This window comes from Triticum aestivum, chromosome 1B, assembly GCF_018294505.1.
Source record: "Triticum aestivum cultivar Chinese Spring chromosome 1B, IWGSC CS RefSeq v2.1, whole genome shotgun sequence".
In the NCBI taxonomy this organism is placed as follows: Eukaryota; Viridiplantae; Streptophyta; class Magnoliopsida; order Poales; family Poaceae; genus Triticum; species Triticum aestivum.
Genome location: NC_057795.1, coordinates 275,907,075 through 275,922,651, shown reverse-complemented (window position 1 = coordinate 275,922,651; position 15,577 = coordinate 275,907,075).

Genomic DNA, 15,577 nt, shown 5'->3' with positions numbered 1-15,577 from the left:
CTAGGTCAATAAGTTAGTCCCACAATAATATTAATGCATGTAAAACATCCAAAATAGATAATATAATAGCATGGAACAATAAAAATTATGGATACGTTGGAGACGTATCAAAGCCCGTTAGGAGAGCACCAAAAGCTTCATTCAGTCCGTTGTTAATGGATCGTATTCTTTGTAAAACCAAGCCCACCAAGGCGCGGTGTTCCTCGATGATGGAGGAGCTATTCAATGCCTCCTCCATCACGTCCGGCCACCCAGCCACCGCTCGCTCTGTGGCCGATGGCGCTGGTGGTGGAGCCTCGGTCCCCCCTTCAGTAGAGGCCGCAATGGACTACTCCGAAGGCCTTGGGGGCTCCTAAGCCATCTTGGGGAAAAGTTCGGACTGACCGAGCTCCCCCTCTTTGTTCACCATATGGAACCTCCCCTCCTGGTCTTCGGCGGCCGAGGTGTTAACCTCAGCCATCATATCATCACCCCCCATGTCCGGGTCGGGAGGGGTCTTTCGGGACAACACCTCTCCAGTCTCCTCGATGACCGGAGGGGGCATGGAGCATGATGCAGTCCCACTTTCCTCCAGCTCGGCTTGCGGGGAGTCCCCCTCCAAGGCACGATCAGTAGGGAGGTCACACAGCAGGCTGCAATATGAAAGACATGCATATTATTAAGTAATGAACCTTGAGGCAAATGCCCGGAGAGTCTTCGGATTCGTACCTTTGGTAAGGGGACTTGACCCTGGGGTTCCTTTTAGGAACCTCTTCGGAAGCCTCAGACTCCTCGGTGGAGTCCGAGCTGTCATCAGGCATGACCACTTTGGACCTGCATTGCTTCTTCGGGGCAGGAGGAGGCAGATCCTCCTCTGCATCATCTGACACCACCCTCTTTCTTGTTCGGGAGGAGTCGCTCTCCTCCCCATCCTCTTCCCGCTCCCCCTCATGGGCGAAGGGGGCTTGGGTTTCCCTGGACTTGGTGTCCGAAGGTCCCCTTGGGCGAAGGCCCTCTCGGGCCTCCCTCTTCTCGATCTTCTTCTTCTCCTTCTTCACCGACGCCTTGTATAGCGCCACGGTCAACATCTCCTCTAGTAGATCCATCCTGGGGCCCTCGTCCAACGGGGCCAAACAGTCGATCTTCGTGGCTTTCTCTAGCCAGCTCTGCGAATGCGGGGAAGAAAGGAGTCAAGTTCCTTGTGAAAAGGCAAGTATCCAAACATAAAGGATAGAACTGTGTTATCTCCCGAGGAGGGTGTGCGGCGTCGAGGCTGATGTCTTCTTTCTTATCCGGCTAGTCCTTTTGGGCTTGAACAGCACCTTCCACAACTTGTTGTGGGCGGTGCTATAGAAGAGGATCATGGTGGCGGGGTCCTAGGGCTTGTAGGACAACATTGGGGCAGCCCAGCGCTAGAAAGGGAGGAGGCGGAGGTGAAGCATCACCTAAACCACATTGGTCAGCTCGACCTTCGCCTTTATCACATTGGAGATGCGTTTCTGCAGCAACTCCACCTCAGTGGGCGATCCCCAGTCGACACCTTTTTTGGTCCACGAGGTTAGCCTCATGGGGGGTACGGATCTGAATTTGGGGGCCGCTGCCTAGCCCGCGCTGCGGGGTTCGGTGATATAGAACCATTCCTTTTTGCCAGGTCTTGATGGTATCAATAAAGGTACCCTCCGGCCACTCGACCCGATGAAGCTTGCTGATCATTGCCCCCCTCCCCCACAATCCGCCTGCTGGCCATTGACTATCTTCGACTTGACATGGATGACCTTTAGCCACAAGCCGAAGTGTGGCTGGACCCGTGGAAAGGCCTCACAGATAACAATGAAGGCTGAAATATGCAAGAAGGAGTTTGGGGTGAGATCTTGAAAGCCCAACCCATAAGAGAACATCAACCCCCTGATGAAGGGATGGAGCGGGAAGCCTAGACCCCAGATGAAGTGGGAGACGAACACCACCCTCTCGCCTGGCCGGGGCATGGGGACGACCTGGGCCTCCTCCGGAGCCCGGTGAGTGATGTTGGCCGGGAGGTACCCGGCGCGCTTCGGCTCCTCGATGTCGTCGTTGGTGACGCTGGAGGCCTCCCACTTCCCTTCTGAACCAAATCCAGCTATAGCTGGATTGGAAAAGTGGCTAGGAGGGGATTCTTGAAGGAGGATGTGTTGGGGTGCTGGAGCTTAGTAGATTGGGAAAGCAATGGCGAGAGAGGAAGGGGAAAGGCGTGCAGAAAAAATGGTGGTTGTTTTCCTTTTATAAGCTGTCGTAATACAAAGAGTCCCTTTGTTGCGCCATAGACCTCGCCGCTTCCCATTGTAATCATGTTGTTATGCGCGAGTGGGGTAACCGAAATCATTGACCATATCCCTGAAAAAACGGGGCACGATCTTGTTGGGAAACGTAGCATGCAATTTCAAAAATTTCCTACGGTCACGCAAGATCTATCTAGGAGATGCATAGCAACGAGAGGGGGAGAGTGTGTCCACGTACCCTCATAGACCAAAAGCGGTAGCATTTGATAACGTGGTTGATGTAGTCGAACTTCTTCTTGTTCCGACCGATCAAGCACCGAACGTACGGCACCTCCGAGTTCTGCACATGTTCACCTCGATGACGTCCCTCGAAATCTTGATCCAGCAAAGTGTCGAGGGAGAGTTCCATCAGCATGACGGCGTGGTGACGATGATGGTGAAGTGATCCGCGCAGGCCTTCGCCTAAGCACTACGTGAATATGGCCTAAGAACTCATTCGGTGTCCAAATAATATCGTCCAATATATCAATCTTTATGTCCCGACCATTTAGAGACTCCTCGTCATGTCCGTGATCTCATCCAGGACTCCGAACAACATTCGGTCACCAAATCACATAACTCATACAATATAAAATCGTCATTGAACGTTAAGCATGTGGCCCCTACGGGTTCGAGAACTATGTAGACATGACCGAGACACCTCTCCAGTCAATAACCAACAGCGGAACCTGGATGCTCATATTGGTTCCCACATATTCTACGAAGATCTTTATTGGTCGTACCGTAATGACAACATACGTTATTCCCTTTGTCATCGGTATGTTGCTTGCCCGAGATTCGATCGTCGGTATCTTCATACCTAGTTCAATCTCGTTACCGGCAAGTCTCTTTACTCGTTCCGTAATACATCATCCCGCAACTAACTCATTAGTCGCATTGCTTGCAACGTTTCTTATGATGTGCATTACCGAGAGGGCCCAGAGATACCTCTCCGAGACTCGGAGTGACAAATCCTAATCTCGATCTATGTCAACCCAATAGACACCTTCGAAGATACCTGTAGATCATCTTTATAATCACCCAGTTACGTTGTGACATTTGAAGCACACAAGGTATTCCTTCGGTATCCGGGAGTTGCATAATCTCATAGTCGAAGGAATATGTATTTGACATGAAGAACGCAATAGCAATTAAACTGAACGATCATTATGCTAAGCTAATGGATCTCTAGCGCATATTTCCTTCAGATCTCTGTATTGATGGGACGTGCCAATGGAGCAGCTGCGTACTACCTTTTGAGCATGCGTTGGTTTTCCCTTAAGAGGAAAGGGTGATGGAACAAAGTAGCGTAAGTATTTCCCTAAGTTTTTGAGAACCAAGGTATCAATCCAGTAGGAGGCTACACGCAAATCCCTCGTACCTTCACAAACAAATAAGAACCTTGCAACCAACGCGATAAAGGGGTTGTCAATCCTTTCACGGCCACTTGCAAAAGTGAGATCTGGTAGAGATAATAAATACTTTTGGTATTTTTATGATATAGATTGGAAAGTAAAGATTGCAAAATAAAAAGATCGGAAACTTATATGATGGAAAATAGACCCGGGGGCCATAGGTTTCACTAGTGGCTTCTCTCAAGATAGCATAAGTATCACGGTGGGTGAACAAATTACTGTCGAGCAATTGATAAAAAAGTGCATAGTTATGAGAATATCTAGGCATGATCATGTATATAGGCATCACGTCCGCGACAAGGAGATCGAAATGATTCTGCATCTACTACTATTACTCCACACATCGACCCCTATCCAGCATGCATCTAGAGTATTAAGTTCATAAGAACAGAGTAACGCATTAGGCAAGATGACATGATGTACAGGGATAAACTCAAGCAATATGATATAAACCCCATCTTTTTATCCTTGATGGCAACAATACAATACGTGCCTTACTTCCCCTGCTGTCACTGGGAAAGGACACCACAAGATTGAACCCAAAGCTAAGCACTTCTCCCATTGCAAGGAAGATCAATCTAGTAGGCCAAACCAAACTGATAATTTGAAGAGACTTGCAACGATAACAAATCATACATAAAAGAATTCAGAGGAGATTCAAATATTGTTCATAGATAATCTTTATCATAAACCCACAATTCATCGGATCTCGACAAACACACCGCAAAAAGTATTACATCGAATAGATCTCCAGTAAGATCGAGGAGAACTTTGTATTGAGAATCAAAGAGAGAGAATAATCCATCTAGCTAATAACTATGGACCCGAAGGTCTGTGGTAAACTACTCACACTTCATTGGAGAGGCTATGGTGTTGATGTAGAAGCCCTCCGTGACCGATTCCTCCTCCGGCGGAGCACCGGAAAAGGCCCCAAGATGGGATCTCACGGGTATAGAAGGTTGTGGCGGTGGAAATAGGGTTTAGTCATGCACCTGGATGTTTTTAGGGTATATGAGTATATATAGGCGAAGAAAGTCGGTCAGGGGAGCCACGAGGGGCCCATGAGGGTGGGGGGCATGCCTACCCCCTGGGCGCGTCCTCCTACCTCGTGGCCGCCTCATTTCTTTCTTGCCATCCACTCCAAGTCTCATGGATTGCGTTTTTTCCAAAAGTAATTCTCCCGAAGGTTTCATTCCGTTTGGACTCCGTTTGATATTCCTTTTCTATGGAACACTGAAATAGGCAAAAACAACAATTTGGGCTGGGCCTCCGGTTAATAGGTTAGTCCCAAAAATAATATAAAAGTGCATAGTAAAGCCCATTAAACATCCAAAACAGATAATATAATAGCATGGAACAATCAAAAATTATAGACGCTGGAGACGTATCAAGCATCCCCAACCTTAATTCTTGCTCGTCCTCGAGTAGGTAAATGATAAAAACAGAATTTTTGATGTGGAATGCTACCTAACATAATTCTCAATGTAATTTTCTTTATTGTGGCATGAATGTTCAGATCCAAAAGATTCAAGATAAAAGTTTAATATTGACATAAAAATAGTAATACTTCAAGCATACTAACAAAGTAATCATGTCTTATAAAAATAACATAGTCAAAGAAAGCTTATCCCTACAAAATCATATAGTTTGTCCATGCTTCATTTTCATCACACAAAATGCTCTCATCATGCACAACCCCGGTTTCAGCCAAGCAATTGGTTCATACTTCTTAACGCGCTTCAGCTTTTTCAACCCTCAAGCAATACATGAGCGTAAGCCATGGACGTAGCACTATGGGTGGAGTAGAGTATGATGATAGGGATTTTGTGAGAGAGCAAAAAAGGAGAAAGTCTCAAATTGACGCGGCTAATCAACGGGCTATGGAGATGCCCATCAATTGATGTCAATATGAGGAGTAGGGATTGCCATGCAACGGATGCACTAGAGCTATAAATGTATGAAAGCTCATCAAAAGAAACTAAGTGGGTGTGCATCCAACTTGCTTGCTCACGAAGACATAGGGCACTTTGAGGAAGCCCATCATTGGAATATACAAGCCAAGTTCTATAATGAAAAATTCCCACTAGTATATGGAAGTGACAGCATAGGAGACTCTCTATCATGAAGATCATGGTGCTACTTTGAAGCACAAGTGTGGAAAAAGGATAGTAACATCGTCCCTTCTCTCTTTTTCTCTCATTTTTTTTCTTTTTTTTGTTTGGGCTTCTTTGGCCTCTTTTTTTTATTTGGGCTTCTTTGGCCTCTTTTATTTTTCATAAAGTCCGGAGACTCATCCTGACTTGTGGGGGAATCATTGCTTACATCATACTTTCCTCACATGGGACAATGCTCTAATAATGAAGATCATCACACTTCTATCTATTTACAACTCAAGAATTATAACTCAATACTTAGGACAAAATATGACTCTATGTGAATGCCTCCAGCGGTGTACCAGAATATGCAATGAATCCAAAGTGACATGTATGAAAGAATTATAAAGGTGGCTTTGCCACAAATGTCATGTCAACTACATGATCATGCAAAAGCAATATGACAATGATGGAGCGTGTCATAATAAACGGAACGGTGGAAAGTTGCATGTCAATATATCTTAGAATGGCTATGGAAATGCCATAATAGGTAGGTATGGTGGCTGTTTTGAGGAAGATATAATGAGGTTTATGTGTGATAGAGCGTATCCTATCACGGGGTTTGGATGCACCGGCGAAGTTTGCACCAACTCTCAAGGTGAGAAAGGGCAATGCACGGTACCGTAGAGGCTAGCAAATTGCGGAAGGGTAAGAGTGCGTATAATCCATGGACTCACATTAGTCATAAAGAACTCATATACTTATTGCAAAAGTTTATTAGCCCTCGAAGCAAAGTACTACTAGGCATGCTCCTAGGGGAAGGGTTGGTAGGAGTTAACCATCGCGCGATCCCGACCTCCACTCATAAGGAAGGCAATCAAAGAACACCCCATGCTTCAAATTTGTCACACAACGTTCACCATACGTGCATGCTACGGGACTTGCCAACTTTAACACAAGTATTTCTCAATTTCATAATTACCCAACTAGCATGACTCTAACATTACCACCTTTATATCTCAAAACAATTGTCAAGTATAATATTTATCATAGTATTCAATGCACTCTATATGAAAGTTTTTATTATACCTATCTTGGATGCCAATCATATTAGGACTAATTTTATAACCAAAGCAAATACCATGCTGTTCTAAAAGACTCTCAAAATAATATAAGTGAAGCATGAGAGATCAATAATTTCTATAAAATAAAACCACCGCCGAGCTCTAAAAAGATATAAGTGAAGCACTAGAGAAAAATTATCTAGCATAAAAGATATAAGTGAAGCACATAGAGTATTCTAATAAATTCCGATTCCTGTGTGTCTCTCCAAAAGGTGTGTACAGCAAGGGTGATTGTGGTAAACTAAAAAGCAACGACTCAAATCATACAAGACTCTCCAAGCAAAACACATATCATGTGGTGAATAAAAATATAGCATCAAGTAAAGTTACCGATGGACGAAGACAAAAGACGGGATGCCTTCCGGGGCATACCCAAGCTTAGGCTTTTGGTTGTCCTTGAATTTTACCTTGGGGTGCCTTGGGCATCCCCAAGATTAGGCTCTTGCCATTTCTTATTCCATAATCCATCAAATCTTTATCCAAAACTTGAAAACTTCACAACACAAAACTCAACAGAAAATCTCATGAGCTCCGTTAGTGCAAGAAAACAAACCACCACTTTAAGGTACTATAATTAACTCATTCTTAATTTATATTGGCGTTAACCTACTGTATTCCAACTTCTCTATGGTTCATACCCCCCGATACTAGCCATAGATTCATCAAAATAATAAAACAACACATGAAAAACAGAATCTGTCAAAAACAGAACAGTATGTAGTAATCTGTAACTTTCGAATACTTATGGAACCCCAAAAATTCTACCAAAATAGGAAGTCCTCGGAAATTTTTTTATTAATCTTCTTAAAAAATAATCAACTGAAAAGCACGTTTCTGTGATTTACTAAAATTGTTCTCGTGAGTGCAAAAGTTTCTGTTTTTCAGCAAGATCAAATTAACTAGCACCCAAGATGATCCTATAGGTCTTACTTGGCACAAGCACTAATTGAACCATAAAACCACATCTAACCAGAGGCTAGATGAATTATTTATTGAATAACAGCAAGGAGAAATATTGGGTTGTCTCCCAACAAGCGCTTTTCTTTAAAGCCTTTTAGCTAGGCATTGATAATTTTAATGATGCTCACATGAAAGACAAGAATTGAAGTGCAAAGAGAGCATCATGAAACACGTGACAAACACATCTAAGTCTAATATACTTCCTATGCATAGGCATATTATAAGCAAACAAATTTTCAAGGCAAACAAAAACTAGCATATGCAAGGAAGAAGAAAGAGACGATAGCAATCTCAACATGACAAGAGGTAATTTAGTAAGATAAAAATTTCCACGACCATATTTTCCTCTCTCATAATAATTACATATATGATCATAGGCAAATTCAACAAAGTAGTTATCACATAACATATTCTCAACATGATCCACATGCATGTGAAGTTGACACTCTTCCAAAATAGTGGGATTATGATTAACTAAAGTCATGACCTTTCCAAACCCATATTTATCAAAAATACCATAAGATTGAACATTCTCCAAATATGTGGGATCTAAAGTTGACACTCTTCCAAACCTACTTCAATATTATTACAAACACTATTATCAATCAATCTCATATTCATCATGGGGCTTAAATAAATTTTCAAGATCATAAGAAGAGTCACCCTGAGGGAGTCCCGGACTAGGGGGTGTCCGTATAGCCGAACTATCATCATCGGCCGGACTCCATGACTATGAAGATACAAGATTGGAGACTTTGTCCCGTGTCCGGATGGGACTTTCCTTGGCTTGGAAGGCAAGCTTGGCGATACGGATATGTAGATCTCCTACCTTTGTAACCAACTCTGTGTAACCCTTGCCCTCTCCGGTGTCTATATAAACCGGATGGCTGTAGTCCATAGGACGAACAACAATCATACCATAGGCTAGCTTCTAGGGTTTAGCCTCCTTGATCTCGTGGTAGATCTACTCTTGTAACCCACATCATCAATATTAATCAAGCAGGACGTAGGGTTTTACCTCCATCAAGAGGGCCCGAACCTGGGTAAAAACATCGTGTCCCTCGTCTCCTGTAACCATCCGCCTAGACGCACAGTTCGGGACCCCCTACCCGAGATCCGCCGGTTTTGACACCGACATTGGTGCTTTCATTGAGAGTTCCTCTGTGCCGTCACGATCAGGAAGGATGCCTTTTCCCGTCTTTAAAGACGGCACCGTCGTCAATGGAGCTTTGGCCGCCGGCCAAACTGTCCGGCTAGGTGGTTTTCTTATGACCGCCTGTTCGGCCACCGCTCCAACGATGACCTCTCAGGTCATCAAAAGCGATCTTCACGTCAGCTCAGAATTCGCCGAGCAGTTAGATCCGATTGAGCTCTCCTCTTTAAACGAGCTCTTGGATCGCATCGCCGCCCTGGGAGTCGCTACAGACTACGATCAGATTGGGCTTAAAACCGATCTGAGAGAGATTAACTCCCCCCAGGCTACCCACCACGTTGTCGTGGTAGAGGAACAATGCGGCAACCCTTCTTCTACATTGAAAACTGACTATGTACGGGTTCCCGATCCCTCCAAGCCAGATTCCCGCAAAGGGACGGACGCTAATCAAATACTAAACTTAGAGTCAGGCATCGGACTAGATTCGTTGGAAAGCATCCAGCAAGTCAAGCTTCCAAATCCGGAAACTTCTTGGCCTTTGAGCCTCAGATCGGGCGGGGTTCCAAACTTGATTCCACCCACCCACCCAAACAAAAGCGATCTATCTCGAATACGTCAAGAGCCCGATGAAACAGTACATCATTACTGGGCCAGATTCCTCCTGGTTATGAACAGGATAAAGGACTGCTTCGAAGAAAGCGCGATTTCAATTTTCTGCAACAATTGCACGGACAAGGGGATTATGAACGCCATAAGTCGTCGCGAAGTTACACGCTTCGTCAACCTAGCGACCATCGTACAAAAATATTGTGCGGTGGAGAGTGCCAGGAACACCGAAACTAGGTTTTGGGACAGTCCGGCCTTGACTACAACCCTAGTCCGAAGTAAAAGGGTGCGCCATACTCAAGCACCTGGGTTAAAAACCAAAAAGCAAAAACCCCCTAAAGGGCATGGAACCATACTGGAGGGCTGGCTCAACGGACCCTGCAAACTCCACAGTACAGAGGGTGCCACTCCAACACACAGCCTTCGGGCTTGTTGGATACTACGGCAGGTGGCCAAAAGTGGCGAAGGCTTTTTAGCCCCGGGAAAACAGCCCAGCAGTACCGGTAAGGTATTAGCAGTCTTCGAGACTTTCGCATCAAATAACACACGAAAACGAACAATCTGTGGCCTCGGCGACGAACCTTCAACGCCTTACCAAGGTATCACCTTCAACGCCAGTGACGAACCTAAATTCCGAACAGCTAGAGCACTAGCCGCATTGGTCCTTAGTCCGATAGTGGATGGCTTTCGCCTTACCAAGGTACTCATGGATGGCGGCAACGGATTAAACCTCATCTATGAGGAAACCCTTCAAAAAATGGATATTGACTGGAGCCGCATCGAGCGAAGCAGCACAACCTTTAGAGGGATAATCCCTAGTCGAGAAGTACGCTGCACAGGAAAAATCACACTAGATGTAGTGTTCGGCTCACCGGACAATTACAGGTCCGAGGAGGTCACGTTCCAAGTGGCCCCATTCGGCAGTGGATATCACGCTTTGTTAGGGCAAGAGGCATTCACAATCTTCCAAGCTATACCCCACTACGGGTACATGAAGCTCAAAATGCTCGGACCCAATGGGATAATCACTCTAGCCAGTGATCCAGATACATCACTCCACGCTGAAAATAAGACAGCCGCACTGGCCCTAGAGGCATTGTCCGAAGCCCTAGCGGCAGAGGAACTAACTACGCTGCGCTCCACGATGGATAGGGACGATGTGATACTCAATAAGAGGTCCAAGTCCACCTCTTTTAAACCAGCAGACGAAATAGTCAAATTTCAGGTCCATCCAACGGACCCCACAAAGACGGCCTCCATTGGGGCACAATTAAGTCCTGATGTCGAAGCCGCACTACGAGAATTCCTTCGGGAAAATTGGGACATTTTTGCCTGGCACCCTTCAGACATGCCAGGAATCCCACGCAGGATGGCAGAGCACAGCCTAGACATCCTAAAAGGATTCAAGCCGGTCAAACAAGCTCTTCGGCGATTTTCCGAACCCAAAAGACAGGCAATGGGAGAGGAGCTAGCCAAACTCTTAGAAGCCGGATTCATCAGAGATATAAAACATCCGGACTGGCTAGCCAATCAAGTAATGGTACCAAAAAAGAACAAATCCTGGCGCCTCTGCGTCAATTTTAAAGACCTTAACAAGGCCTGTCCAAAGGACCCTTTCCCCCTCCCTCGCATCGACCAAATCATCGATGCTACCGCAGGACACGATTCATTGTGCTTCCTCGATGCATACTCTGGATACCATCAAATCAAGATGACGGAGAAAGACCAGGCCGCAACGGCATTCATTACTCCATATGGGCCATTCTGCTTCAACACAATGCCCTTCGGACTCAAAAACGCCGGCGCAACATATCAGCGCATGATTCAAACATGTCTGGCTACCTAGATAGGCAAAACAGTAGAGGCATACGTAGACGATGTGGTCGTCAAGACCAAACACATCGAAACTCTCGTAGAAGACTTGAGGGTGACATTCGACAACCTCCGAGCAAATGACATTAAGCTCAATCCGGAAAAATGCGTCTTCGGCGTACCAGCCGGAAAGCTCTTGGGCTTCATCGTATCCGGTAGAGGAATTGAAGCAAACCCGGCCAAAATCCAAGCTCTGTCACAATTGGATATTCCAAAGGACCTCAAGCAAATACAAAAACTAACCGGATGCTTGGGAGAAAAGGCTCTGCCCCTCTACCGCCTTCTCCGGCGCACCAAACATTTCGAATGGACGGATGCTGCCACAGCCGGACTCGAAGAAATAAAGGCCATACAGTCAACAAATCCGGTCCTGGCCGCGCCCAACCTGGGCGAACCTATGTTATTATATATCGCAGCAACACATCAAGTTGTCAGTGTCGTACTCGTCGTAGAGCGAAAGACAGAAGGGCACAGATTCCCTCTTCAAAAACCAGTGTACTACGTATCCACTGTTCTAACTCCATGCAAGTCCCGGTACCCACATTATCAAAAGATAGCGTATGCGGTGTTCATGGCATCCCAGAAGCTTCGACACTACTTTCAAGAGTGTTCCATAACGGTGGCCTCCGAAGTACCTCTCAACGGTATTATAAACAATCGCGACACAATGGGCAGGATTGCAAAATGGGCTATTGAGCTCTTACCATTTGACATAAACTATAAACCACGGCGAGCTATAAAGTCGCAGGTTCTGGCTGACTTCGTCGCCGAATGGACCGAAGCCGAACTACCTAAAGAGTACCGCGCGTACTCCAATTGGATCATGCATTTCGACGGATCCAAAATGTTGGCTGGCTTGGGGGCTGGCATCGTCCTGACGTCCCCAACTGGAGACACAATCCAATATGTACTTCAAATAATGTATATGGACTCCAACAATGCAGCCGAATACGAGGCCCCTCTACATGGCCTCCGGATGGCAATCTCCATGGGCATTCAACGCCTAGAGGTGCGCGGGGATTCAAACCTCGCAATATCCCAAGTAAATGGAGACTTTGACGCCAAAGATCCAAAAATGGCAGCTTACCGCAATGCCGTCCTAAAAATGTCAGCTCGGTTCGAAGGACTCGAATTCCACCATGTAGCCCGGGATAATAACCAGGCAGCAGACGTGTTAGCACACATCGGCACGAAACGAGACGCCGTCCCTCCAAACATCTTCCTGGAACGGCTCTTTAAGCCATCCGTGTTATGGGAAGAGGAGTCCGGAAATAACAATCCGGAGCCAGCTGCATCACCTAACTCAGAGCATTCTGACACAATTGGCGGCTTAGCCAATGAAATAACACCTTCAGCTCACGAAATAATGGCAGTAATTGCCCCGTGGACAGAATCATTCCTAGCCTACTTAATTCGGCAGGAACTTCCCGAAGACCAAAATGAGGCCCGCTGCATAGTTCAGCGATCTAAAGCATACAAGGTCCATCAGGGAAAACTTTATAAGAAAAGCACAACCGGAGTCCTTCAAAGGTGTATCTCCGAAGAGGAGGGGCGGAATCTCCTGGCTGAAATTCACGCCGGACTCGGCGGGCACCACGCTGCAGCCCGGGCCCTTGTAGGCAAGGCCTTCCGTACATGATTTTATTAGCCGACAGCCCGGGCAGATGCTCAGGACTTGGTCCAACGATGCGTCGGTTGCCAGCTCTTTGCTAATCAGAGCCACATGCCACCCACCGCCCTCAAAACTATACCCATTACCTGGCCGTTCGCAGTCTGGGGGCTTGACATGGTTGGACCCCTTAAAGGGGGAACCCACAAGCACAAATACTTATTGGTCATGGTGGACAAATTCACCAAATGGATTGAGGCCAAGCCGGTTAAAACGGCAGAATCCGGACCGGTGATAGACTTCATATCTGGGGTAGTACACCGTTTTGGCGTCCCCCACAACATCATCACTGATAATGGCATGAACTTCACGGCCGATGAGGTTAAACTCTGGTGCAAAAACATGGGCATCAAGCTCGATTATGCTTCAGTCTATCACCCCCAAACTAACGGTCAAGTCGAGCGAGCAAATGGTCTAATCATGAGCGGCATCAAACCCAGACTAGTGCGGTCCCTCAAGGAATCTAACACGCACTGGGTAGAGGAGCTCGACTCCGTACTCTGGGGATTGCGGACCACGCCAAACCGAACTACTAGATTCACACCATTTTTCATGGTATACGGCGCAGAGGCAGTTCTGCCCTGCGATATAATTCATGACTCATCTCGTGTGCGCATGTACGAAGAAAGAGAAGCCGAGTTGGATCGGCAGGACAGTTTGGACGCCTTAGAGGAGGAGCGGGACGTGGCAAAGGCTCGTTCCGCTTTTTATCAGCAGCAGGCTCGAAGATATCAAAGCAGAGAAGTACGGGCCAAAACTTACAATGTCGGCGAACTCGTTCTACGCCTGCCGGACAAGAAAAAGGACAAACTTAAGCCCAAGTGGGAAAGTCCCTTCATCATCGACCAAGTCCTGACCGGCGGAGCATACCGTCTACGTAAAGCATCTGACAACCGACTCGAGCCGAACCCATGGAACGCAGCCCGTCTCCGAAGATTCTACGCCTAAACACCGGACTCAAAGTTCGTCTCACTCCCCCGTCCACCTTTTTATATTTTTTACTGTCTCTTGTCCCCCTCCTTCTTACCACTTTTTTTTCAATACCTTTTATAGGCTGATTTGCGCTTTGTTCGCACACACTTGATGTGCTCCTAACACTCATTATACCTGGGGGCTTCTTTACCAGAAGCTTATTCATCTGGGCTTCACGCCCAACACATGTGTCATACTTCCGCATGTACCTTTTATTCACCATTATATGCATCGATATGACTTAAGTTTTGGCCAAGCTGGGTTGCCTGGCTCCTGTGCTAACCCCTACGTTCCCGATTGTTTGGCTAGGAGGTAAAGGGAGCACCTCTGCGATTGTTACTGCCGGGTCAGCCGGATGTGTACCTCAGATTGGGTGAAGCCGAAAGCTAGCGTTCTTAAGAGAATATTCGGTCGGTGACTTAAAAGATGATTTATTTCTTACTTATTTATCTACCCCCAGATGCTTTTTCTGCTATTTTCGCAGTCCGGCATTGCACCTTAGGGCATGCCTCCCAGGGAAAGGAACTCTTAACGGAACTATTCTCCCTGGAAGATGTTTCTTACTAACCATGTAATATAACATAACTAGTTGGGCACTTGTCTGATAAAGCAATTATGACCCCGACGCTTGTCTCCATGCATGACCCGGTTCTTTTATAACCGTAAGGGTATTCGGACACACTCCGGACTGTTGGGTCCCGAGGTTGAAGCGAAACGGTCTGCAAAGATAAACGATCTACAATCCGGCTAGAAGGCATTTTACATGTCATTGCAAATTACATCGTCAAACCGACTGATTGTACTCCTCCTCAATCCCATCTAACAGGCTGACTAATTTACAGTCCTGTTGGGAATATTTCGCGGCCAGTTCTACTTGCCCGTACATCAAGCTCACAGGGATCTCCTTCCCATCAGGCCCCGCAGGTCCGACCTCGGCCATGTGGTTTGGGTCAGACTTCGGGTAGCGTGTCTTCACCATGGCCCAGGCCTCCCTGGCGCCCTAACGGCAGGCCGATATCTTCCACAAATGGAGGCATCGCCGTGCTCCTTGGAGCTTCTCAGCAAGCTCACCAAGGCCCTCGGGTAAGGAGACGGATGGCCATAAAGCCTGAACGACGCCACTCATCGCCTGCCGAACACGTTCGAACAATTGCACCAGCTCGGGAAGTTGGTCACCCGTTGACCCGGGCATTTCCTCCGCAGGGCGACCTGTGAGCACACCTAAAGACATATTTCTGTCAATCGACTTCCTCGCCGAATTCTTCTTTTCAAAGGAATTTGCTCAAGCACTTACTATAAATGCCGCGACGAAGCCGCTGATTCTCCTTCACGGAGCCAGACAGCTGGGCCCGAACACCTTTCAGCTCTTCTCCTAGCTAGGTGTGGGCATCTTGGAGCTTGTTTCTCTCCTGCTGCACCTTCATAAGCACCCTCTCGCCG